The 25,678-nt window shown below is 52.8% G+C and overlaps 1 protein-coding gene across 1 annotated transcript in view; it reads right to left on the reverse strand.

Annotated features, from left to right (window-relative positions):
* The window catches only part of NWD1 (NACHT and WD repeat domain containing 1), a 190,835-nt gene that overhangs the window by 100,668 nt on the left and 64,489 nt on the right, over nt 1–25,678 (reverse strand). The gene's annotated exons all lie outside the window — the stretch shown is intronic.

Below are 25,678 nucleotides of genomic sequence, written 5' to 3' on the forward strand. Positions count from 1 at the left end.
TACAGCCACCCGTTCATCCTCTACACCGATGCCAGCAATGTGGGCTTGGGGGCAGTCTTATCCCAGGTCCAAGACGGGAAAGAAAAAGTGATTGCTTATGCTAGCCGAAAACTCCGACCGACTGAAAGGAATCCTGAGAACTACAGCTCTTTCAAGCTCGAGCTCCTGGCGCTGGTGTGGGCTATCACCGAGCGGTTTCGCCATTACCTGGCCGCAGCAAAGTTCACCGCTTTCACGGATAACAATCCGCTGACCCACCTGGACACGGCCAAGTTGGGCGCGTTGGAACAGCGGTGGGTGGCCAGGCTAGCCAACTACGATTTCACCATCAAATACAGGGCCGGTCATGCCAACGTTAATGCTGATGCACTCTCTCGGATGCCCCACCTGTCGGAAGAAGGGTGCGAGGATGACGACCTCGAAGAGATCGAGTTGCCTGCATTTCACCAGCCACCAGCTGAGAAGGTGCATGTCTACCAACAACGGGTGAATCTGGACCCGCTGCCCAGTCAGGAGTGGCAGGAAGCTCAAAACCAGGCGCCCGCTGTCCGCCTACTCAAGATCCTGGTGGAGCAAGGTGCTGCTGGAATAGACCCTGCCGCCCCAGCTGAGGCCCAACGCCTGTGGCGAGAACGGACCCGGTTGTATCTACACCAGGAGAAGTTGTACCGTGAGCTGATTAACCCGAAGACTCATGAGAAAATCCGCCAGTTGGTGATTCCCCAAGCTAATGTGCCCACTGTTCTACAAGCGTACCATGATGGTGCCGAACACTTCGGATGGAAGAAGCTGGAAATGCTGTTGAGAGAGCGGTTCTATTGGAGCGGGATGCGGGAGTCTGTAGAGGCCTGGTGCCGAGAATGCGGCCCTTGCACGCTGAGAAGGAAGGACGAAGCCAGCCAGAAGGCGCCCCTACACCCGATCGTTACACATCAACCGCTGGAGCTGGTCGCCCTGGACCATGTAAAGGTCACCCCCAGCCGAAGTGGGTACACCTACGCTCTAACCATAGTAGACCACTATTCAAGGTTCATGGTGGTTGTCCCAGTCAAAGACCTAACTGGCCGTACCACCGCTAGAGCGTTCCAGGCTTATTTCTGTCGACCACATGGATACCCTGAGAAGGTGCTTACTGACCAAGGCCCGGCCTTTGAAGCGGAGGTGTTCCATGAGTTCTGTCAGTTGTACGGCTGCAAGAAGATCCGGACCACGCCTTACCATGCCCAGACCAACGGCATGTGTGAGAAGATGAATCACTTGGTCCTGGGCCTCCTCAAGACGTTGCCGCTAGAAGAGCGGAACCTGTGGCCAGAGAAGCTACCTGACTTGGTCGATATGTATAATAATATTCCTTCCAGCTCGACGAAGTGCACCCCAGCATACCTGATGAGGGCTCGCCCCGGCCAGCTACCGGTGGATCTGGACATGGGATTGGAAGCCCCAGAGGCACTCCCTTCAACAGCTGAATGGGAAACTCGACGGAGGGTGCAATACCGACAGATTCAGGAATATGTTGAGAAGAACTTGAGTCGAAGTCGGGAACAGCAGGAGCAGCGCTTCAACCAGAGGGCGACTGCTGCCCCTTTCCAGCCTGGAGATGTAGTGCTGAAGCGGAAAAGGAGGACCCACAAGCTGGATGATCTATGGGAACGAACCCCATACGTCATACAGCCCACAGGCTGGGAAGATGGGAAGGCCTACCAGATCAGTCGTGACCAAGGGGGCACCTTGGCCACGGTTTCCCGGGACCATCTAAAGAAGTGCCCACCAGCATTGAGAGCAGCGGCTGAAGTTCCGGTTCATCCACCAGCGGAGAAGGCAAAAGAGGTAATCCACACAGTGATGGGTGACTTCCCAGCGGACTGGCCTACGCAGAACGGCGCGGTGATTCTTCCAGTAATACTGTTCCCACAACCCGTGGATGAAGAAGTGATGGAGGCGGTCAACCGTGAGCCAGTGCCAGTGCCCGGGGATGAACCTGTGCCCAACTCCCCTATGCCTCCGCCTGCCCCACACGATAGCAGGGAAGAGGAACTGATTGTTCCTTCTGCCCCACTGCCTATCCCCACTGACACTGGACCCCGGAGGTCCACTCGTCCCAACCTAGGTAGACCCCACTTAGGTACAGGGAAACTACTCTTTAAAGGGGAGAGATTCTATGTGTGTGTTTTAAAGTTTGAAAATGATAAGTGAATGAAACAGAAGAAAGTTACCTGATTGTCAACTGTGATTTGGAACCGGTCGTAGCCGGCAGCTGGTCCCCGTTGGGACCCCCTTCACCATTTTACATAAGAAACTACTTATGCCCAGGCCCGAGAACTTGCAGGGCAACCACAAACTAGTGGCATGTAAATAAAAATGTTTGTTACAGCTCCCACCGTTATCGCCTCCGGAGAGGCAGATTGGAGGAAGGGCCCGCAGTGGAGTAGGCTGGGGCCCAGCCACCACCGGAACCGGTGGCAATCCTCTGGGGGTTTCAGGGGTTCCCCATGGACGTGGGTCCCCTGAAAAGGACAGAACCCGCTCGGGCAACTTGTGCAGGACTGGGGTCAAGGGGTGCTGCCTGTTTGCTTAGGGGCAGCATCAGGGCCAGATTGCTTGGGTGGGAGAGAGCGGAAGCCGTAACCGTTTGCAACCGTTAGTAACGTTTAAGTAAGAGTACCTCCCGATGTGGGAAGAAGTTATTATAATTGTATGTCTGTTACCGTTTTCTATCTTTTTCAGTTGGTGAAAATAAAATCGGTGATGGACGGGCAGCCCGCGGATGGTCTGCATTTACCTAAGGGGGAATGTGGCGCCCTGGACAAGCCAGGGGCCACAGAGCACAACACCCACACACCCCACACTCCCAGCAGGCACACCAAAGCCAGAACACAAAACCCTTGTTGCCTTCCTCCAGGGGCTGATGATCACACCAGGGGGTGGGCCAGGCGGTTGGCCCCGCCCACCGAGGAGTTCACAGTCCTGGAGGCGGGAAAACCAGGAGATGGAGTTTGGAAGTGAAAGTGAGCAGAAGGAAGTAGTAGTTGAGCAGCCTGAAGTTGGTCCGGGTGTGTGGCCCGGACAGAGCAGCAAGGTTGGCAGACGGTGGTGACCGTCTGCAGGAGTGGCCGATTGGAGTCTACCGTGAGGACCGTGGACAGGCGGTGGCCCGGCGGTACCGGACCGGTACACAAAGAGAAGCCGGCACCATCTGGCAGGGGCTTTTCGGCCCCCGGCAAGGCTAGGAGTCGCCGTGAATTTGCTGAATCCGTTAGTGAAGGGGACCTCCTGGGTTTCCAAACAGTCAAGTCCCGACAGAAGGCAACAGTCCAACCGAGTGAGAGAGACACCGCCAAGGCAATCGTTTCTCAGGGCCAGCGCCTGCGGGCAAAAGGGGCTCCTCCGGCCAATATCCAAGCCGGGGAGCGGGTTACCGGTGGGAACCCATTGGAACCGTACAGACATCTTAGGTGCAGGGAAAGGCAGTTGCCACCAACCTGCTGGGAGCAACAACACCGCAGCCGTCTGTTGGACCCGTCCATCCAGCCGTTTGTTTTACCGAGAACTGTGTCTTCATCATTGGGCTGAGTGAGTACCACCGTACCGTGCGGCACAGCGCTGCCCCCGCAACCCTGCACCTCCCCAGGCCCCGTAACCTGCCTGCCATCCATCCCTACCCCATCACCGGGCCCCGGGACAACCAACCCCCCTACCCACGGAGGGGAGAACTAACAACAAAGCTGCTCCCAGTCACCGCTCCCGGGATCCCCGTCTAGAGCAGCGGTGGTGTCACCAAAATCACCACAACCGTGGGTGGCGTCACGGACAATATCCATAATCAAAACTCCCACAACCAATTACCCCCACTTTTCACTCACGGGCGAGGAGCGCCGCTCGAGTTCCTGGGATCCGGCCCACCGCTCAAGCCACCACCGAGCAGCAGCAGCAGCGGCCGCAGCAGCAGCGGCAGCCGGACCCGAGCAGTGGGAGAGCGCAGCGTCCCCTCCTCCGCCCGCGACAAATGTCATCACCAGCATCATCCAAGCAGTCGCCCATAATCTCGCGCCTGCGCAATAACATCACCGGCGCTTGCGATTTGAAAACAGTGCTCAGTCCCGCGGTAGTGCCACTGCGCATGTGCGAGACTTCAGGAGCACTGCGGAACATGAGGGCGGCGGCCTTATCTATGTAAATGAACACTGGGGGACGGCGAACAGTGGCAAGAGGGGGAATAACTGACGAAATACAGCCCCCCCACGGGGCCAGCAAACCTCATTGTCAAAGCAAAAGGTAATATTTTATAAAGTTGTTATTTATGTCTGAATGGGGGGCCAGTAGCAAGATGAACCTTTATAGAATGCAGCCCATGAGCTGCAGAAGGGGATTCTTTTAGTTTAATAGCGAAAATTCTGGTGACAGGTTCCCTTTAAAGTAGCCACTGGCCTTTGGAGTAGGCTGGCAGGAAGAATGGTCAGGTGGCCAGATCAAACCCAGGTCATTAGTGTATGAGGACTATCCACTGGACAAACAGGAACTAAAGGCCGCTTTACACGCAGCGACATCACTAAAGGGATGTCGTTGGGGTTACGGAATTCGTGACGCACATCCTGCCTCTTTAGCAATGTCATTGCGTGTGAAACCTACGAGCGATTGAAAAAGGTTGCAAAATCGTGCAAAATTGTTAATCGTTGACATGACACTATTCCCAATTATTGTTGCTGCTGCAGGTACGATGTTGTTCGTCGTTCCTGTGGCAGCACACATTGCTATGTGAAGGAAGGAGGTAGGCGGGATATTACGGCCGCTCATCTCCGCCCCTCCGTTTCTATTGGGCACCCGCTTAGTGACGTCGCTGTGACGCCGAACGAACCGCCCCCTTAGAAAGCGGTTACCCATGCCGCACAAACGATGGGGGTGGGTGCGATAGCAAATGCGATTGCACGACATATCGAAAAGTGTAAAGCAGGCTTTAAGAATAGAGCTAGCCAAACTATAACTTGCAGTGGAAAACACAATTTCAGGGACTTAGTTAACTTACAGCCCAGCTAAGGCTTAAGATCAGGGAAAGAACAAGTTAAAGGGGTGTTCCAGTACCTAAATGTCACACAGAGATTTTTACAAACTTCACTGTCTGTCATGGCGGCTGCAGTATCTATTCACACTACTGTCTGACACTCCGCCTAATAACTTCTCTGATCAACGCAGGCAGACTCAAGTGTCAACCTTCTTCTAGGTAGTTTATAGGCTGGCTAGGAAGAGTTAATCTCTGTTAGTCTCTAGGGATGATCGAATACCTCAAATATTTGGCTTTGCGAATATTTGCCGAATAGGTCGCCGCTATTCAACTATTCGCGAATATTCAATGCGAAATGTAAATCCGAATAACAGCTATTCGGAACTATTCGGGCTTCCCATAGACTTACATTGCGCATAGAATATTTGCATAGCGGCGACCCATTCGTCAGATATCCGCGAAGCCGAATATTTGAGGTATACGATTATCCCTATTAGTCTCCTTTGATCGCATCTTGTGGGGAAGCCAATTACATTTTCCCCCCTCCTATACATGCTGGATAGAAGCTTCCTTCTATGTCAGCTATAGTGTCACGCTCCCCGGGCCCCGACGCCGTTCCCCACTCACCGCTCCGGCCCCCGGGTCCCCTGCCTCCAGCCACACGTCCTCCTCGGCACCCTCAAGGCTCCCGGGCTCCCGTTCCCGGCGCTCCTCTGCGACCCAGGACACCCTGTCTGTCTCCCCTGCATCCTCGGCACCGCTCCCCTGCTCTGGCCTCCGGCACCTGGGCATCATGCATGCGCATTAGGGCGCGCGCGCGGTCACTGACCTCCTATTAAAGACCCAGTACTCCTAAACAGGATATTGCATCAGTCAGGGTCAGGTAAATTAGGAGCTTCCTGCCTCTAGGGCGTCGCCTGTTCTACGAGTTCTGTAGCTAGGAGTTCAGGTCCCCTTTGCTGTGCCTCGTTCTCACTTTATGTCTCCCACAGAACCAGTTCTACCAAGCAAACCTGGTCCTGACCATAACCTGTCCGAGTGGTCCTACGGGGACTGTCAGCTGAGACGTCACCATCTTCTGCAGTCTGAACCTGCCTTATACCCTCGGCTTCACCTGGTGACCTCAGCCTCCTCTACCGGTTGGACTCTGCTCACATCTGACGTCTCTACCTGCCACCGGTACCCGGGCACCGTCATCACACCTGGCACCAGGAACTCTTTGTCCCCAGGGACTTCCTCATTCCAGCTTCCGGAAAGGACTCTGACCTTATCCCGCTTAGTGCTCCGGCAACCGTGCACCTAGGCCCTCTGGTGGGGTGACCGGACAGTCCCTGTATAGGGGTTAGCTCTGTGTTGCTTCACTGGGGGAGTCCGGTGCACGGCCCAGAGGATCCACCACCCGGGCATAACAGATAGAACAGGCCATGGATCCCGCCGAAGCTTTAGCGGCTCAGTTGGCCGGATTGCAGCAGGAGCTGGTCCATCAACGCGAAACCCAATCCCGTATGCTGGCCTTCATGACATCAGTAGACACCCGCCTGAACACGCTGCAAGCAACCGCCACGTCCTTATCAACCCCAGCCACGTCCACGACCTCCGCAGGAGCCGCCACCGAGACCTCAAGACTCCGACTGGCTTCTGCGCCCCGGTACGCCGGGGATCCCAAGACCTGCAGGGGGTTCTTGAACCAGTGCTCTCTCCACTTCAAACTGCTGCCGCGCCTCTTCGCTTCTCACCAGGCCAAGGTAGCCTTCATAATGTCCCACCTGGAGGGCGAGGCACTGGCGTGGATGAATCCCTTGTGGGAGAAGGAAGATCTCGTAACCCACAACATCCGTGACTTCCTGCATGCCTTCCGGGCCACCTTTGACGAACCAGGACGCGCCTCCGCGTCGGCTGCCTCGCTACTCAGGCTACGCCAAGGGACTTCGACAGTGGGACAGTATGCCATCCGGTTTCACACCCTAGCCTCTGAACTAGGGTGGAACAACGAAGCCCTGACTGCAGCCTTCTGGGAGGGGCTTACCGGTCATATTAAGGACGAGCTGGCTGGTCGCGATGTTCCCCCCGCCTTGGATGCTCTGATCACCCTCACAACCCGGATAGACCTCCGCTTTCAGGAACGCTCCAAAGAGATGTCCCGTGAGAAACGCCCAGTAAGGCATCCTGCTTCTTCTCTGAAGTCTACCGCTTCTTCGCCTGCGCTCTCTGGCTCCTCCACTCATGAGCCCATGCAAGTTGACCGGCTGCGGTCATCCAAGCAACGCCGAGCGGAACGACTCACCAAGGGCCTCTGCTTCTACTGCGGAGACGGCGCACACTTGGTGCGTGTCTGTCCAGAGAAACCGGGAAACCCCAAAGCCTAGGGTTGGTAGGAGAGGCCACCCTAGGTACCGGGAAGCTCTCAGACCCCGTTACATGGACTGTTCAGGTGACAACAGAGGAGACTCGCTTCACGGCAGAGGCATATCTCGATTCCGGGGCAGCAGGCAACTTCATCCACCAGGCCACGGTAGACCAGTACCAGGTACCTGTCACCCCACTGAAGACACCCCTTGTGATAGCCTCCGTGGATGGGGAACCCCTTTCTGACACCGTCCTATTTGTCACCAAACCTGTGAAACTGCGTATCGGTGCGCTACACACCGAAGACATTGCCTTCTATGTTCTTCCGTGCATGTCTCATCCGCTTTTGCTGGGATTACCCTGGTTACGGATACATGAACCAACGGTCAGCTGGCATACTGGAGAAATCATCCGCTGGGGCCCATCTTGCCATGAGAACTGCCTCCAGTCAGTCCAGCCCGTCCGTCGTCCTCCGGCCCCGGAATCCCTACCTGGCCTACCGCCCGCCTACTGGTCCTTCGCGGATGTGTTTGACAAAAATGAGTCAGAGGTCTTACCTCCACATCGACCCTACGACTGTGCCATCGACCTCCTGCCAGGAACCACTCCCCCTCGGGGACGGACATACCCTTTGTCCCCTGCGGAGACACGGGCCATGTCTGACTACATCACCGAGAACCTGGCACGGGGATTTATTCGGAGATCCTCCTCCCCGGCTGGAGCGGGCTTCTTCTTCGTCAAGAAAAAGGAAGGCGACTTACGGCCCTGCATCGACTACCGGGGCCTGAACCAGATCACCGTGAAGAACAAATATCCCCTGCCTCTGATACCTGAACTCTTCGATCGACTCAGAGGGGCCCGTATCTTCACCAAATTAGATCTCCGTGGAGCCTACAACCTGGTCCGCATTCGCTCCGGGGACGAGTGGAAGACCGCCTTCAACACCCGGGATGGGCACTATGAGTATTGTGTGATGCCCTTTGGACTTTGCAACGCTCCGGCTGTCTTCCAGGAGCTGGTGAAGGACGTGTTCAGGGACCTTCTCTACATCTGTGTAGTCGTATACCTGGACGACATCTTAGTCTATTCACCGGATCTCCAGACCCACAGAGAAAACGTGCAACTTGTGTTACAGAAGCTGAGGGAGAACCGCCTATACGCCAAATACGAGAAGTGTGTGTTCGACCAATCGTCTCTTCCCTTAGACTGCAATCACTTTCCTGTAGCATCTATCGTCCCTCCTGGAACAGGATTTCATGAGGAGGTGGCGCTACAGACACTACAATTTCTTGCATGGCTGCCCTCTGAAGATATCCTGGTTTCATGGCGCTGATGGAAGCTTCGGGAGAAGTGCCCACACTCTGCTTCTATCTCCACTGCCTCAGCTTCTAACTGTGAAAAAAGACATTGTCAGGAGGCAAAGATAGAAGGTATGAATGACAGCAGTGCTGCCAAGCAGCTTTTAGGACCACCCTCAAACAAATCATCATTAGAAGACCGCTGCTGTCACTCACACAGCTAATATTACCGCTCTCAAACGATGACAATTTGTTTGAGGGTGGTGCTAAAAACTGTGGGGCAATACTGTTGTCACTCACTGTTTCTTTCCTCCCCGCCCCCAACAACAACTTATTTCACATTTAGATGCTGCAGCGTGGGGATAGAAGCAGAGTGCAGGTGCTGCACTCACCTTTCCCACTGTCATGCTAGGGCAAGGGATCACCCGGCACATGGTGCAACTCAAAGGTTACAATGGTGGATGAAAACCAGGGTATGAAGGCCCTTACGGTAGGGAGAAGGGATAGGGTCTCCACCTGACACTATCCTGTGTCTGTACCCTAAGCTCCCTAACTTCCCTAAGCAGGTCCTTCCCCCTCCACCGTCGTCACATGCCTAGTCCCTCCCTGTCCCATCCACTCACCTTGGCTAGTGCAAAGGTCGGTGAATGCACTAGATGTCACAACTGATGTAATACAACTCCGGTAGAGGAAGACAAACAGGGGAATATAGGCAAAAAGGATATCCAACAATTTCCTCTACTGCAGCCATAAATAGAACTCCAGCAACAGAACTCTAGCAGCAGATCAACAGCAGCTCACAGAGACTTCCTACCATCATGGTGCTAGTTCAGAATGCAATCTATAACCGGCATCAAGTGATAGAACATGTGACTATTTAAAGGGAGTGGAAGTGGTCACAAACCAACAGCACCTGAGATTGAACTGGCTCGTAACTACCAGCAAGGAAAATTACATTAACCCTTGCCGCACCAACGGAAAGCAAAACACATTTAAAATCCAGAGTATCACAGAGCAATATGAAGCTCAGATCCCAGAGCTATCACAAGTCTCTCAAGGAAGCGAGACACTCGTGACATCCACATCATCTATCACCATGGATGCAGGACATCTTCAGAGAGTAGTGATGAGAACAATGTTTGAATGACTGATGTTATTGATTTATTTCGATACTGCCGACCTGAGTTCCTTTAGTGCTGGACACCCGCAAAAGACATGCATTAAGTCACCAATCGCACTACAATTCCTCCAGCAAGTAGAGGTGACATCTTTGTTAAATTGGTGAATTCTTGATGGAGTAAAGTACCACCTCATTAGTAGTTTTGTATGTGTCTCTAGAAGAGTCGCACCAGAACTAGAAGAGTTTGTTGCTTTTAAGCTTTCATGCCACATTTCTTCTGAGATCTGTTCTTTAAGTTCCTTTTCCCAAGCAAGAATATAGTTGTTTTTTTCAAATTTGGTATCTTTTATTATATGACTAGAAGGTGGCCCGATTCTACGCATCGGGTATTCTAGAATTTACGTATTGTGTAGTTCATGTATGATTTTTGTTATATATATATATATATATATAGATGTTGTTGTGTGTAGTTACCAAGTGTTTGTGTAGGGCGCTGTACATGTTCTGGGTGTTGTCTGGGTGTGGTGGGGGGTGAGAGCGGTGTTGTATGTGTGTTGCGTGTGTTGCGTTGTTTGTGGAGCGCTGTGTGTCTGTAGCGTTGTGTGTGTGTGTTGCGCGGTTTGTGTGTGTGTGGTGTGGTTTGGGGGGAGGTATGTTTTGTGCAATGTGTGTGTTGTGCGGTATGTGCGTATATTTGTGTGTGCCGCGGTGTTTGTGTGTTGGGTGTTGTGTGTGTGCAGCGTTGTCTGTGTGTGTTGGTGTCTGTGTAGGGCAGTTGTTTGTGGTTCCCAGTGTGTGTGTGTGGTGTGTTGTGCAGTGCGCGCGCGTGTGTGTGTGTGTTGGGGGGAGGTGTGCACTTCCCATCGTGCTCCATCCCCCATGCAGCGCACTCCCCATCGTGCTCCATCCCTTATGCTGCGCACCCCCCATCGTGCTCCATCTCCCATGCTGCGCACTCCCAAACGTGCTCCATCCGCTATGCTGCGCACTCCCAAACGTGCTCCATCCACCATGCTGCGCACTCCCAAACGTGCTCCATCCGCCATGCTGCGCACTCCCAAAAGTGCTCCATCCGCCATACTCCGCACTCCCCATCGTGCTCCATCCCCCATGCAGCGCACTCCCCATCGTGCTCCATCCCCTATGCTGCGCACCCCCCATCGTGCTCCATCTCCCATGCTGCGCACTCCCAAACGTGCTCCATCCGCCATGCTGCGCACTCCCAAACGTGCTCCATCCGCCATGCTGCGCACTCCCAAACGTGGTCCATCCGCCATGCTGCGCACTCCCAAACGTGCTCCATCCGCCATACTCTGCACTCCCCATCGTGCTGCATCCCCCAGGCTGCGCACTCCCAAACGTGCTCCATCCGCCATGCTGCGCACTCCCAAACGTGCTCCATCCGCCATGCTGAGCACTCCCAAACGTGCTCCATCCGCCATGCTGCGCACTCCCAAACGTGCTCCATCCGCCATGCTGCGCACTCCCAAACGTGGTCCATCCGCCATGCTGCGCACTCCCAAACGTGCTCCATCCGCCATGCTGCAAACTCCCAAATGTGCTCCATCCGCCATGCTGCAAACTCCCAAACGTGCTCCATCCGCCATGCTGCGCACTCCCAAACGTGCTCCATCCGCCATGCTGCGCACTCCCAAACATGCTCCATCCGCCATGCTGCGCACTCCCAAACGTGCTCCATCCGCCATGCTGCGCACTCCCAAACGTGCTCCATCCGCCATGCTGCGCACTCCCAAACGTGCTCCATCCCCCATGCTGTGCACCCCCCATCGTGCTCCATCCCCCATGCTGCACCAGCATCAGCCTCTCTCCTCACAGCATCAGCCTCTCTACCCGCAGCATCAGCCTCTCTCCTCCCAGCATCAGCCTCTCTCCTCCCAGCATCAGCCTCTCTCCCCCAGCATCAGCCTCTCTCATCCCAGCATCAGCCTCTCTCCTCCCAGCATCAGCCTTTTCTGTCCCCAGCATCAGCCTCTCTCCTCCCAGCATCAGCCTTTTCTGTCCCTAGCATCAGCCTCTCTCCTTCCAGCATCAGCCTCTCTCCTCCCAGCATCAGCCTTTTCTGTCCCTAGCATCAGCCTATCTCCTCCCAGCATCAGCCTTTTCTGTCCCTAGCATCAGCCTCTCTCCTCCCAGCATCAGCCTCTCTCCTCCCAGCATCAGCCTCTCTCCTCCCAGCCTACCCCAGCCTAAGCCTCCCCCAGCATCAGCCTCTCTCCTCCCAGCATCAGCCTTTTCTGTCCCTAGCATCAGCCTCTCTCCTCCCAGCATCAGCCTCTCTCCTCCCACCATCAGCCTCTCTCCTCCCAGCCTACCCCAGCCTCAGCCTCCCCCAGCATCAGCCTCTCTCCTCCCAGCATCAGCCTCTCTCCTCCCAGCATCAGCCTCTCTCCTCCCAGCATCAGCCTCTCTCCTCCCAGCATCAGCCTGCCTCCTCCCAGCATCAGCCTCTCTCCTCCCAGCCTCTCTCCTCCCAGCATCAGCCTCTCTCTTCCCAGCATCAGCCTCTCTCCTCCCAGCCTACCCCAGCCTCAGCCTCCCCCAGCATCAGCCTCTCTCCTCCCAGCATCAGCCTCTCTCCTCCCAGCATCAGCCTCTCTCCTCCCAGCCTACCCCAGCCTCAGCCTCCCCAAGCATCAGCCTCTCTTCTCTCAGCCTCCCCATCCCAGCCTTCCCCAGGATCAGCCTCTCTCCTCCCAGCCTCCTCCAGCACGCCGTGCTCCTCTGCCGACACTCACAGATCCGATCGCATACACTCACACACACCCACACACACCCGATCGCATACACTCACACACAACCGATTGCATACACTCACACACACCCGATCGCATACACTCACACACACCCGATCGCATACACTCACACACACCCGATCGCATACACTCACACACACCCAATCGCATACACTCACACACACCCGATCGCATACACTCACACACACCCGATCGCATACACTCACACACACACCCGATCGCATACACTCACACACACACCCGATCGCATACACTCACACACACACACACATTGATGATATTGCACATACGCGCTCATACTCACAACATCCAGAGATACCACATGCTTCTGGCCATGTGAATCTCCGGCAGGTCCTGGAAGCTCACAGCACAGTATCGCCGCCGAGAAGCAAGCGATATCCCAGGATGTTGTGTGTTGTGCAGTGCGCGCGCGTGTGTGTGTGTGTTGGGGGGAGGTGTGCACTTCCCATCGTGCTCCATCCCCCATGCAGCGCACTCCCCATCGTGCTCCATCCCCTATGCTGCGCACCCCCCATCGTGCTCCATCTCCCATGCTGTGCACTCCCAAACGTGCTCCATCCGCTATGCTGCGCACTCCCAAACGTGCTCCATCCACCATGCTGCGCACTCCCAAACGTGCTCCATCCGCCATGCTGCGCACTCCCAAAAGTGCTCCATCCGCCATACTCCGCACTCCCCATCGTGCTCCATCCCCCATGCAGCGCACTCCCCATCGTGCTCCATCCCCTATGCTGCGCACCCCCCATCGTGCTCCATCTCCCATGCTGCGCACTCCCAAACGTGCTCCATCTGCCATGCTGCGCACTCCCAAACGTGCTCCATCCGCCATGCTGCGCACTCCCAAACGTGGTCCATCCGCCATGCTGCGCACTCCCAAACGTGCTCCATCCGCCATACTCTGCACTCCCCATCGTGCTGCATCCCCCATGCTGCGCACTCCCAAACGTGCTCCATCCGCCATGCTGCGCACTCCCAAACGTGCTCCATCCGCCATGCTGCGCACTCCCAAACGTGCTCCATCCGCCATGCTGCGCACTCCCAAACGTGCTCCATCCGCCATGCTGCGCACTCCCAAACGTGCTCCATCCGCCATGCTGCGCACTCCCAAACGTGCTCCATCCGCCATGCTGCGCACTCCCAAATGTGCTCCATCCGCCATGGTGCGCACTCCCAAACGTGCTCCATCCGCCATGCTGCGCACTCCCAAACGTGCTCCATCCGCCATGCTGCGCACTCCCAAATGTGCTCCATCCGCCATGGTGCGCACTCCCAAACGTGCTCCATCCGCCATGCTGCGCACTCCCAAACGTGCTCCATCCGCCATGCTGCGCACTCCCAAACATGCTCCATCCGCCATGCTGCGCACTCCCAAACGTGCTCCATCTGCCATGCTGCGCACTCCCAAACGTGCTCCATCCCCCATGCTGTGCACCCCCCATCGTGCTCCATCCCCCATGCTGCACCAGCATGAGCCTCTCTCCTCCCAGCATCAGCCTCTCTACCCGCAGCATCAGCCTCTCTGTCCCCAGCATCAACCTCTCTCCCCCAGCATCAGCCTCTCTGTCCCCAGCATCAGCCTCTCTCATCCCAGCATCAGCCTCTCTCCTCCCAGCATCAGCCTTTTCTGTCCCCAGCATCAGCCTCTCTCCTCCCAGCATCAGCCTTTTCTGTCCCTAGCATCAGCCTCTCTCCTCCCAGCATCAGCCTCTCTCCTCCCAGCATTAGCCTTTTCTGTCCCTAGTATCAGCCTCTCTCCTCCCAGCATCAGCCTTTTCTGTCCCTAGCATCAGCTTCTCTCCTCCCAGCATCAGCCTCTCTCCTCCCAGCATCAGCCTCTCTCCTCCCAGCCTACCCCAGCCTCAGCCTCCCCCAGCATCAGCCTCTCTCCTCCCAGCATCAGCCTTTTCTGTCCCTAGCATCAGCCTCTCTCCTCCCAGCATCAGCCTCTCTCCTCCCACCATCAGCCTCTCTCCTCCCAGCCTACCCCAGCCTCAGCCTCCCCCAGCATCAGCCTCTCTCCTCCCAGCATCAGCCTCTCTCCTCCCAGCATCAGCCTCACTCCTCCCAGCATCAGCCTCTCTCCTCCCAGCCTCTCTCCTCCCAGCATCAGCCTCTCTCTTCCCAGCATCAGCCTCTTTCCTCCCAGCCTACCCCAGCCTCAGCCTCCCCCAGCATCAGCCTCTCTCCTCCCAGCATCAGTCTCTCTCCTCCCAGCATCAGCCTCTCTCCTCCCAGCCTACCCCAGCCTCAGCCTCCCCAAGCATCAGCCTCTCTTCTCTCAGCCTCCCCATCCCAGCCTTCCCCAGGATCAGCCTCTCTCCTCCCAGCCTCCTCCAGCACGCCGTGCTCCTCTGCCGACACTCACAGATCCGATCGCATACACTCACACACACCCACACACACCCGATCGCATACACTCACACACACCCGATCGCATACACTCACACACACCCGATCGCATACACTCACACACACCCGATCGCATACACTCACACACACCCGATCGCATACACTCACACACACCCGATCGCATACACTCACACACACACCCGATCGCATACACTCACACACACACCCGATCGCATACACTCACACACACACACACATTGACGATATTGCACATACGCGCTCATACTCACAACATCCGGAGATACCACATGCTTCTGGCCATGTGATCCTCTGGCAGGTCCTGGAAGCTCACAGCACAGTATCGCCGCCGAGAAGCAAGCGATATCCCAGGATGTTGTGTGTTGTGCAGTGCGCGCGCGTGTGTGTGTATGTTGGGGGGAGGTGGGCACTTCCCATCGTGCTCCATCCCCCATGCAGCGCACTCCCCATCATGCTCCATCCCCTATGCTGCGCACCCCCCATCGTGCTCCATCTCCCATGCTGTGCACTCCCAAACGTGCTCCATCCGCCATGCTGCACACTCCCAAACGTGCTCCATCCACCATGCTGCGCACTCCCAAACGTGCTCCATCCGCCATGCTGCTCACTCCCAAATGTGCTCCATCCGCCATACTCCGCACTCCCCATCGTGCTCCATCTCCCATGCTGCGCACTCCCAAACGTGCTCCATCCGCCATGCTGCGCACTCCCAAACGTGCTCCATCCGCCATGCTGCACACTCCCAAACGTGGTCCATCCGCCATGCTGTGCACTCCCAAACGTGCTCCATCCGCCATACTCTGCACTCCCCATCGTGCTGCATCCCCCATGCTGCGCACTCCCAAACGTGCTCCATCCGCCATGCTGCGCACTCCCAAACGTGCTCCATCCGCCATGCTGCGCACTCCCAAACGTGCTCCATCTGCCATGCTGCGCACTCCCAAACGTGCTCCATCCGCCATGCTGCGCACTCCCAAACGTGCTCCATCCGCCATGCTGCGCACTCCCAAAGGTCCTCCATCCGCCATGCTGCGCACTCCCAAACGTGCTCCATCCGCCATGCTGCGCACTCCCAAACATGCTCCATCTGCCATGCTGCGCACTCCCAAACGTGCTCCATCCGCCATGCTGTGCACTCCCAAACGTGCTCCATCCCCTATGCTGTGCACCCCCCATCGTGCTCCATCCCCCATGCTGCACCAGCATCAGCCTCTCTACCCGCAGCATCAGCCTCTCTCCTCCCAGCATCAGCCTCTCTACCCGCAGCATCAGCCTCTCTCCCCCAGCATCAGCCTCTCTGTCCCCAGCATCAGCCTCTCTCATCCCAGCATCAGCCTCTCTCCTCCCAGCATCAGCCTTTTCTATCCCCAGCATCAGCCTCTCTCCTCCCAGCATCAGCCTTTTCTGTCCCTAGCATCAGCCTCTCTCCTCCCAGCATCAGCCTTTTCTGTCCCTAGCATCACCCTCTCTCCTCCCAGCATCAGCCTTTTCTGTCCCTAGCATCAGCCTCTCTCCTCCCAGCATCAGCCTCTCTCCTCCCAGCATCCACCTCTCTCCTCCCAGCCTACCCCAGCCTCAGCCTCCCCCAGCATCAGCCTCTCTCCTCCCAGCATCAGCCTCTCTCCTCCCAGCATCAGCCTCTCTCCTCCCAGCCTCAGCCTCCCCCAGCATCAGCCTCTCTCCTCCCAGCATCAGCCTCTCTCTTCCCAGCATCAGCCTCTCTCCTCCCAGCCTATCCCAGCCTCAGCCGACCCCAGCATCAGCCTCTCTCCTCCCAACATCAGCCTTTTCTGTCCCTAGCATCAGCCTCTCTCCTCCCAGCATCAGCCTCTCTCCTCCCACCATCAGCCTTTCTCCTCCCAGCCTACCCCAGCCTCAGCCTCCCCCAGCATCAGCCTCTCTCCTCCCAGCATCAGCCTCTCTCCTCCCAGCATCAACCTCTCTCCTCCCAGCATCAGCCTCTCTCCTCCCAGCATCAGCATCTCGCCTCCCAGCCTCAGCCTCCCCCAGCATCAGCCTCTCTCCTCCCAGCATCAGCCTCTCTCTTCACAGCATCAGCCTCTCTCCTCCCAGCCTACCCCTGCCTCAGCCTCCCCCAGCATCAGCCTCTCTCCTCCCAGCATCAGCCTCTCTCCTCCCAGCATCAGCCTTTCTCCTCCCAGCCTACCCCAACCTCAGCCTCCCCCAGCATCAGCCTCTCTTCTCTCAGCCTCCCCATCCCAGCCTTCCCCAAGATCAGCCTCTCTCCTCCCAGCCTCCTCCAGCACGCCGTGCTCCTCTGCCGACACTCACAGATCCGATCGCATACACTCACACACACCCACACACACCCGATTGCATACACTCACACACACACGATCGCATACACTCACACACACCCGATCGCATACACTCACACACACCCGATCGCATACACTCACACACACCCGATCGCATACACTCACACACACCCGATCGCATACACTCACACACACACCCGATCGCATACACTCACACACACACCCGATCGCATACACTCACACACACACACACATTGACGATATTGCACATACGCGCTCATACTCACAACATCCGGAGATACCACATGCTTCTGGCCATGTGATCCTCCGGCAGGTCCTGGAAGCTCACAGCACAGTATCGCCGCCGAGAAGCAAGCGATATCCCAGGATATTGTGAGTGTGTGGATGCGATGTGATGTGTGTGTGAGGTGTGTGTGAGAGTGAGTGTGATCTGATGTGTGTGTGTGTGTCTGTTGTTATGTGCGTGCGTGTGTGTATGTTCCGCCGCTGCAGGACCTTGATGCGCTGGTAACTATGCTACTGATATAGAAGGGTTAAATGGTTTCTCTATTTCTTTATTAAAGATATTTTATTTCATTAGTAAGTAGTTCATAGTCAGAGCCTTCGGAATAAGAGACAAGATCAAGGATTATTATTGTTTCTAAATGTTCTTCTTATCTTCTTCTTATCTCATATGCATGACTCTACATTTCTGTTTTGCTGAAACTTAAAGGTCATATGAGCAACTTGTAAATTTCCAGCTAGAAGCTTTATTTGCAATATCACATTGATCTGTAAATGGTATAAATAAACTGTACGTTAAATAAACAGAAGAATTGATCATGCTCACATGAATGATGCAGGTCTTTTTCTCCGAGCGCTCGCTCTTGATTAGGTCTGAAGAGGCCTAATTCAGAGGACCTCACTGGTGATCCCATAAGCTGACTTGTGACAAAACAGAACAGCTACAACAGTTTTTGGTGCCCAACGTGGAGCCGTGGCCAACCAGCCTATTCGGAAGAAGTTTTGGGGACTCTTGAGACAGTGAAATTTCAGCTGCAGCAAGGTGAGAAGCTTTATTCTTACACTTCATTTCACTCTCTCTGATTTCCCGAATATTCTGGGTAAGGCTGTACACACGGTTCAAGAACTCTGGCATCACCAGTGAGTATTGTTTTTTCATGCATGTCTGAATGAGAGTTGAAATATAGAGTAATAAGATAATCTGTTGTCCGTCCATTAACTGATTGCATAGAGTGCATAGCACGGAATTTGGGACAGTCTCTGTATAATTGCATTTGCTGTGTTGCTGTGTTTTGTGTTTTGCTTTGGCCATCTTTGCATCTTTGATGGGCAATACACTGGTCTAGGGATATGTGTTCATAAGTGGTTCCATATTAATGCCTAGATAAAGTAGGCAGGCAATAGGTTGTTGTATATTGATGAGAAGCCTCTGAATAGCAAAGTGATGAGAAATTGAGATAAGAGACTTGGTGAAATAATATGTATGTATAAGTCTAATGGTTATAGGTCATACTATGGACTGTGAAAAGATGTTCCGGTTATGAAATGTCACAGGGCATAGCCATATAGAGTATTTGAGTGGATACCTGACATATGTATTTTTTTCCCATCAGTGTCAAGAGCGGTTTAGATAATTTTATTTGCATGTGAGGTTAACTGATCCTTGGAAGGTGTATTGTTACATATGCTTCTGGAATCAATGAATGAGTAGGACAAGTGGTCCTGGGATCTGTCCTTATAGTGAGATATTGTGTGTTTCTTCCCCTCCAAATGGGGATGAAGGTTTTATAGCAAAGTAGAATATTAGTGCTGTGAAGGTATATAAGTAGTCTCAATTTTCTGCTAGGATTGTGTATTATACCAGTGGGTATTAGGGATGTTTTGGGAAAACTGAATCTGGATCTGGACAAAGAATTCTTTTTGAGATAACACTCTTGCTAAACAAACTGTGCGCTACTGACATTCTTTTGGGAGGGGTCAAGTGAACAGCTGCGCGATTTTCTGCCCTTTGTGAGAAGTCAGCTCTGTTAATTGTATTGGTTTAACTCTACTTTACGTTCGTTGCTGGAATACTCTGTAAAGGACCAGCATGAAGTACCCAACTGCACATCAGGTTTGAAGAAGTGGGTTAGAGAGCCGTGTGGCCTTCCCACTTACATGGAGGTGGTCTAGCAGGTGAGAGGACTATCACACCTGGTCCTTCCTGCTTTAGTCATCTGGTCTATTGGGTGAGAGAGGTTTTTTAACCCTTCCCAATACGCCCTACAAGTGTAGCAGGTGAGAGTGAATGCTGATTGAGCCTTCTTGCTACCACTTGAGAGCCCATTCTGACTTGCCAGAAGACGTGTGGCCTGTTATCAAGGTTCAGGGACACTGAGAGGGCATTTGCAGAAAGGTGGGCTGTGTGGGAATAAGTTGAAGCCATGGGCAACTTGTTCAGTGTGCAGTGTGGGGCTCCAGCAGGATCCAAAACAGCCAAACAGATAGTGCAAGAAAGGAAAGTCAAGGAAGCAGTGAAAAATGTCAGACCAATACTCAGAAAGGCAGACATGCCAGAGTGTGGGTGTTTGGATGTTGAGAAATGGCACAGATTCAGGGAAGAGGTGCAGCATTGTGGATGTAAAGAAATAACAGTGGGATGTATTATTATATTATTGTTATGTAAAGTGTATTATAAATGTTTTAATGCACCAAGAGCAAAAACTGTGACTGCTACCGCCCCCCCTTCACATAAGCAGAAACCCAGACCAGATGAATGGACTTGTAAACATTGTAGTCAGAAAAACCCAGACTGGAGAAGTACTTGTGCTACGTGTAATGTTACTCGCCCTAAGCAGATTGCACTAAATCCTGTTCGAACAAGATCACATGTGATGACAGAGGACGCTGACACTGAGACAGAGGTAGTGAAGGAATTGAGTTTTGGGGAGGAAGCTGGACATTACTCTGATGGTGAGGAAAGAAAACAGTTATCTGACCCTGAAGACCAACCTTTCCCTCTTTCCCTGACTGACGTAATACAGCAGGAAGGGGAGAGTATAGAGACGTACTTTTGGAGGTTACAGCTGAAGTGGGCAGACGTGGGGTACAAAGTCAGAACCTCCCTTAATGACAAAATACTGATGAGTATATTCATTAACGGTATGAATAAGGTTTTACGAAAAGCAGTACAGACAGCCAGACCTGAGTGGAGAAATATCGACCCAACAGACCTTCTGCAAGTAGCTAAGGGGGTTGAACTGACAAAATGCAAGCGACCAGTTATGTATGCTAGAGCACAAGGAAGACAGTGGAAGCAGAAAGGGAGGGCACCAGGTGACCTAGCGACCGTACAGTGCTGGAATTGTGGACAGAATGGACATTACGCCAGACAGTGCAAAAACCCCAAATAGGAGAGGGAGCAGACTGACTCTCCTCCTTCCTTCCCTCCTCCTTTGCCTCTGGCCTAGGAAACTGGTGACCATGAAGGGACTGGAGGGATTGGTGTTTGAAATTCCCTTGATAAAACAGTATCCCTTAAGCCCAGCCAAATCAATGGCCCTGACCAGAGAATATGTGCAAGCAGGGGCTCTAGTACAAAGGTCCTCCCCCGTAACACTCCCTTGTATCCAATCAAGAAAAAAAGGGCCCAAAGGTTCCCCTGACACGTACAGAATGGTGCATGATCTGAGAGCTGTCAATGCTGTCACTCAGAGTGTAACACCAATTGTTCCAAACCCACATACCTTACTGTCACAAATCCCAGGGACCTCCAAATGTTTTACAGTAATTGATTTGGCAAATGCCTTTTTCTCTGTGCCTCTACACCCTGACTGTCAGTATCTTTTTGCCTTCACACATGAGGGGAAACAGTACATGTGGACAGTCCTCCCGCAAGGAGGAATGAATTCACCATTTATTCTACAGCTATGGCAGGAATTCTGGAACAGTGGCAACCGCCTCATCCACAGGTTACGCTATTGCAGTACGTGGATGACCTTTTGCTCTGCTGTCCAGACCAGACGTCCTGCAAGGAAGCCACAATTTCTTTGCTGTGTTTTCTGGCAGAGAATGGTTGCAAAGTTTCACGTGAAAAATTACAGTACTGTAAGCAAAAGGTAACATTTTTGGGTCACTGTATCTCTGAAGGTACGAGACACCTGACTGAGGAGAGAAAACAAGCAGTCCAAAGTCTCTCCTTACCCAGGTCCCACCGGCAACTGCGCACCTTTTTGGGCTTAGTGTCATACTGCAGGCCTTGGATAAGGTCTGCCTCGCAAATGATGCAACCCCTCTATGATTGTCTGTCATCTGACCCCTTTGACCTCACTCAGGAAGCTATTGACTCCTTTCATTCCCTTAAACTACTCATTGTATCGGCCCCGGCCCTGGGTATTCCAAATTACGATCAACCATTTTTCTTGTTTTGCACAGAACAGGGAGGGCATGCGACAGCCGTCCTCACACAGCAACATGGTGACAAACAAAGACCAATAGCTTACTACTCAGCGCGATTGGACCCAGTTGTCAGAGGGTCACCCACATGTGTCCGTGCTGTAGCGGCTGCTGCAGTACTGCTAGGGAAAGCTTGCTAGATCACATTGACATTTCCCTTAACAATTTACTCCCCGCATGACATCCATGCTATACTTGTGCAAGTCCAACCGAAACACCTGTCTATGGCCAGACAGCTCAGACTTGAATGTGCCCTTCTGATTCCTGAGTATGTCACCCTCAAGAGGTGCAATGTTCTGAATCCAGCCACCCTTTTGCCAGTAGATTCAGAAAAGGGGGAATTGGTGACAAGTGAGGATGAATACTTTGACATGACGCACGAGCATGGCTGCATAGAGCTGATGAGTCAGGAGACTGCAGGTTTTCCATGTCTATGATACACCTATTACTAATGCAGATTTTGAGTTTTTTGTAGATGGCTCCAGATACCACCTGGATGGGAGATTCTACACTGGATATGCAGTAGTATCCTCGCATGAGGTAATCCGAGCTGAACCACTCCCGCCGCACATGTCCGCGCAGGAGGCGGAGCTAACAGCGCTCATTGAGGCGTGTAGAGCGGGATCAGGTAGGAAAATTAATGTTTATTCAGACTCAAATTATGGATTTGGGATCTGTCATGATTTTGGCCCTATCTGGAGAAGTAGAGCTTTTCTTACGTCAGCTGGTAAGCCTATTAAAAATGCAGAATTGGTAAAACGGTTAATGGAGGCACTAATGTTACCAGTCCAGGTTGGCATCATTAAGGTGAAAGCACACACAAAAGGTGACTCACTGGAGGTAGCGGGCAATAGAAGGGCGGATGCAGCTGCGAAAGCAGCGGCAAAGAGGCCTAGGGATCAGAGGATAGTGGCAGGGAGCCAGCAAGTCCCAGCCACAGTAAGTCTGGATGTCCTGAAATCCCTCCAGCATCAGGCTGCCCAAACAGAGAAGGAACACTGGGGAAAATGGGAGCTGGGCTGAACTCAAATGGAGTATGGGAAAGTAAGGATAGGTTGTGTTTACCAAGGTCCCTGTTCCCTATGATGGCACAAACAACACATGGCCCCACTCACGCCTCAAAAAGTCACATGTGTAACCAGGTGAATGCCTTCTGGATCGCTCCTGGCTTCAGTTACGTAGCCTCCAAACATGTACAATCCTGCATTATCTGCGTACAACACAACCCAGGTAAAACAGCAAAGTCCCTAAGAAAGCAACACCCAGACCGCTCTACCGTGTCAACGACTGCAAATAGACTACATACAACTACCCAAGGTAGGAGTGTATGAATACGTCCTGGTATGTGTAGATCTCTTCTCAGGATGGGTTGAGGCCTATCCAGTAAAATGTGCAAATGCTAAAACAACTGCAGAAAAACTGATGAAGGAACTAGTCTGTCGGTATGGCATCCCAGAAGCCATAGAAAGTGACAGGGGTACACACTTCACTGGAGAAATAATGAGGGACATTATGCAGGCCCTGGGAATAGAGCAGGCATTCCATACCCCTTATCATCCACAGAGCAGTGGAAAAGTAGAGAGATTAAACGGGACACTTAAACTAAAAATTCAAAAGGCCATGGCAGACACAGGAAAGAATTGGGTAGAGTGCGTATCCCTGGCACTCTTTTCAGTCAGACACACTCCATATAGAAAGACAGGCTTGTCTCCTTTTGAAGTCCTTTTTGGTAGTGCCCCAAAAACAGGTCTCTACTTTCCACAAGTGTTACAGATGCAACACGGCACTTTGACAGCCTATGTCCAGGCCTTACAGGAAAGACTTAATGTGGTGCATAAACATGTCTTTTCATCCATTCCAGATCCCAATGCAAGTGCAGATGTGCATCAGCTGAATCCAGGTGATTGGGTGGTCGTGCGCAGACACGTGAGAAGGAGCCTAGATCCACGCTTTGATGGCCCATTCCAAGTCCAGCTGACCACATCCACCTCAGTGAAACTTGAGGGAAAGCCCACCTGGATCCACGCCAGTCACTGTAAAAAGGTCACTCCACCGGCAGAATGACAGTTTTGCTAATTATCCTGCTAGGTGTAGCAGGGTTGCTGCGCCAAACAAAGACACTGAGCGAACTTTTAACTACGGACTGGGATAATAAACTCATTCGCCACCATATTTCTCTTACTTATTTAGCCTTACCTCTGGAACCACAGGAGGTGTTGATATCAGACTGTATCTACAATGAAACCTGGACTCTATCGATATTCTGGTGAAAAGATGTATTTGCCACCTTGACTATAGCTGGAAAGGTCACTAATCCCTGGTTCCAGCTAAATATCACACAGCCTAGGGGACAGTCGTGGTGGATGGAATACAATCCGGACATTGAGGGTGTAGTTACCAAAGTAAAGACTAAGATCCCTCATTCAGGCCCCATTACCTACGATGGATTATGGTTCAGTCTTCAATATAATGATGTTGCTATCTGTGGAAAAGACAATGATTGTTTCCGTGTGTTTGTGTCTATGTGTGTATCTACATACATAGTCACCAGTTTTTGTCTGTTCTCCTATTATACGTATATATGTATATATATGGATGATTCCAGCAAAGACTCCTGGTGGGGAAATACATTTTCTTTTAGATTTTTTTTTTTTGGACATTTTTCTTGGACATTTTCTTTTATGAATCCAGCTAATTGGTTTAAGGGCATAGCAGGTTGGATTTCTGGCATTATACAAATCTGTATGCAAATATTGTTATTCTGTCTATTGCTTTATATAGCTGTAAAAGCATTGATATATGCGTTAGCTAAACTATTGAATAATGTATGTTCTAAGAGTTTCAGTATTGAACCCTCTGTAGTTTACTACGGACCCCAAATGGCCTCTGCTGACCGGGAGTAGGTGTCCACACTGAGGGTGGATGGGTGAAGTCTTAGGAAGACCCCTCATGGGTACTAGGCCCATGAGCCAGCAGCTCCTGTTTGGACGCCTACTGACCCTGTAGTGAAGGTTATACCATTTACAAAAGGAGGAAATTGATATAGAAGGGTTAAATGGTTTCTCTATTTCTTTATTAAAGATATTTTATTTCATTAGTAAGTAGTTCATAGTCAGAGCCTTCGGAATAAGAGACAAGATCAAGGATTATTATTGTTTCTAAATGTTCTTCTTATCTTCTTCTTATCTCATATGCATGACTCTACATTTCTGTTTTGCTGAAACTTAAAGGTCATATGAGCAACTTGTAAATTTCCAGCTAGAAGCTTTATTTGCAATATCACATTGATCTGTAAATGGTATAAATAAACTGTACGTTAAATAAACAGAAGAATTGATCATGCTCACATGAATGATGCAGGTCTTTTTCTCCGAGCGCTCGCTCTTGATTAGGTCTGAAGAGGCCTAATTCAGAGGACCTCACTGGTGATCCCATAAGCTGACTTGTGACAAAACAGAACAGCTACAACATGATTACCAGCGTATCTCGTCCCCCGCTCGCACACCAGCATACGCCGACCAGCCCCAGCAATGCGAGGGTATGTGTCAGCTGGTTTGGCGGCTTACGCTGTTGTGGGCTCCCAGGGGTACAGTACTCACCTGGTAGTGGCTCCGTGACCGTGTCGGTTCGGGGAATGCGTGGGGGGGGCGGGGCCAGAGCTAGCGTGCATTGCGTGAGGGGGGCGGGGCGTGGCCGAGTTGCCAATGCCTGCAGGGTGCCGGGGCGAGAGGCCAATCTGTGGGGGGGGCGGAGCCTGGGCGAGCGGCCGGCCAATCCGTGTGGGGGCGCAGCCTGGGCGAGCGGCCAATCCGTGCGAGGGAGCGGGGCCATGGCGAGCCCAGCGGCCAATCAGCTTTGTGTCACCGTAAGGACACAATTTTGGAGCAAGACAGACAGACAGACAGACAGATAGATAGACAGACAGACAGACAGACAGACAGAATACGGCAATTATATATATAGATGATATAACTTAGTACTACTCCAGATTGCACTGT

Source organism: Anomaloglossus baeobatrachus, chromosome 1 (assembly GCF_048569485.1).
Source record: "Anomaloglossus baeobatrachus isolate aAnoBae1 chromosome 1, aAnoBae1.hap1, whole genome shotgun sequence".
Classification (NCBI taxonomy): Eukaryota; Metazoa; Chordata; class Amphibia; order Anura; family Aromobatidae; genus Anomaloglossus; species Anomaloglossus baeobatrachus.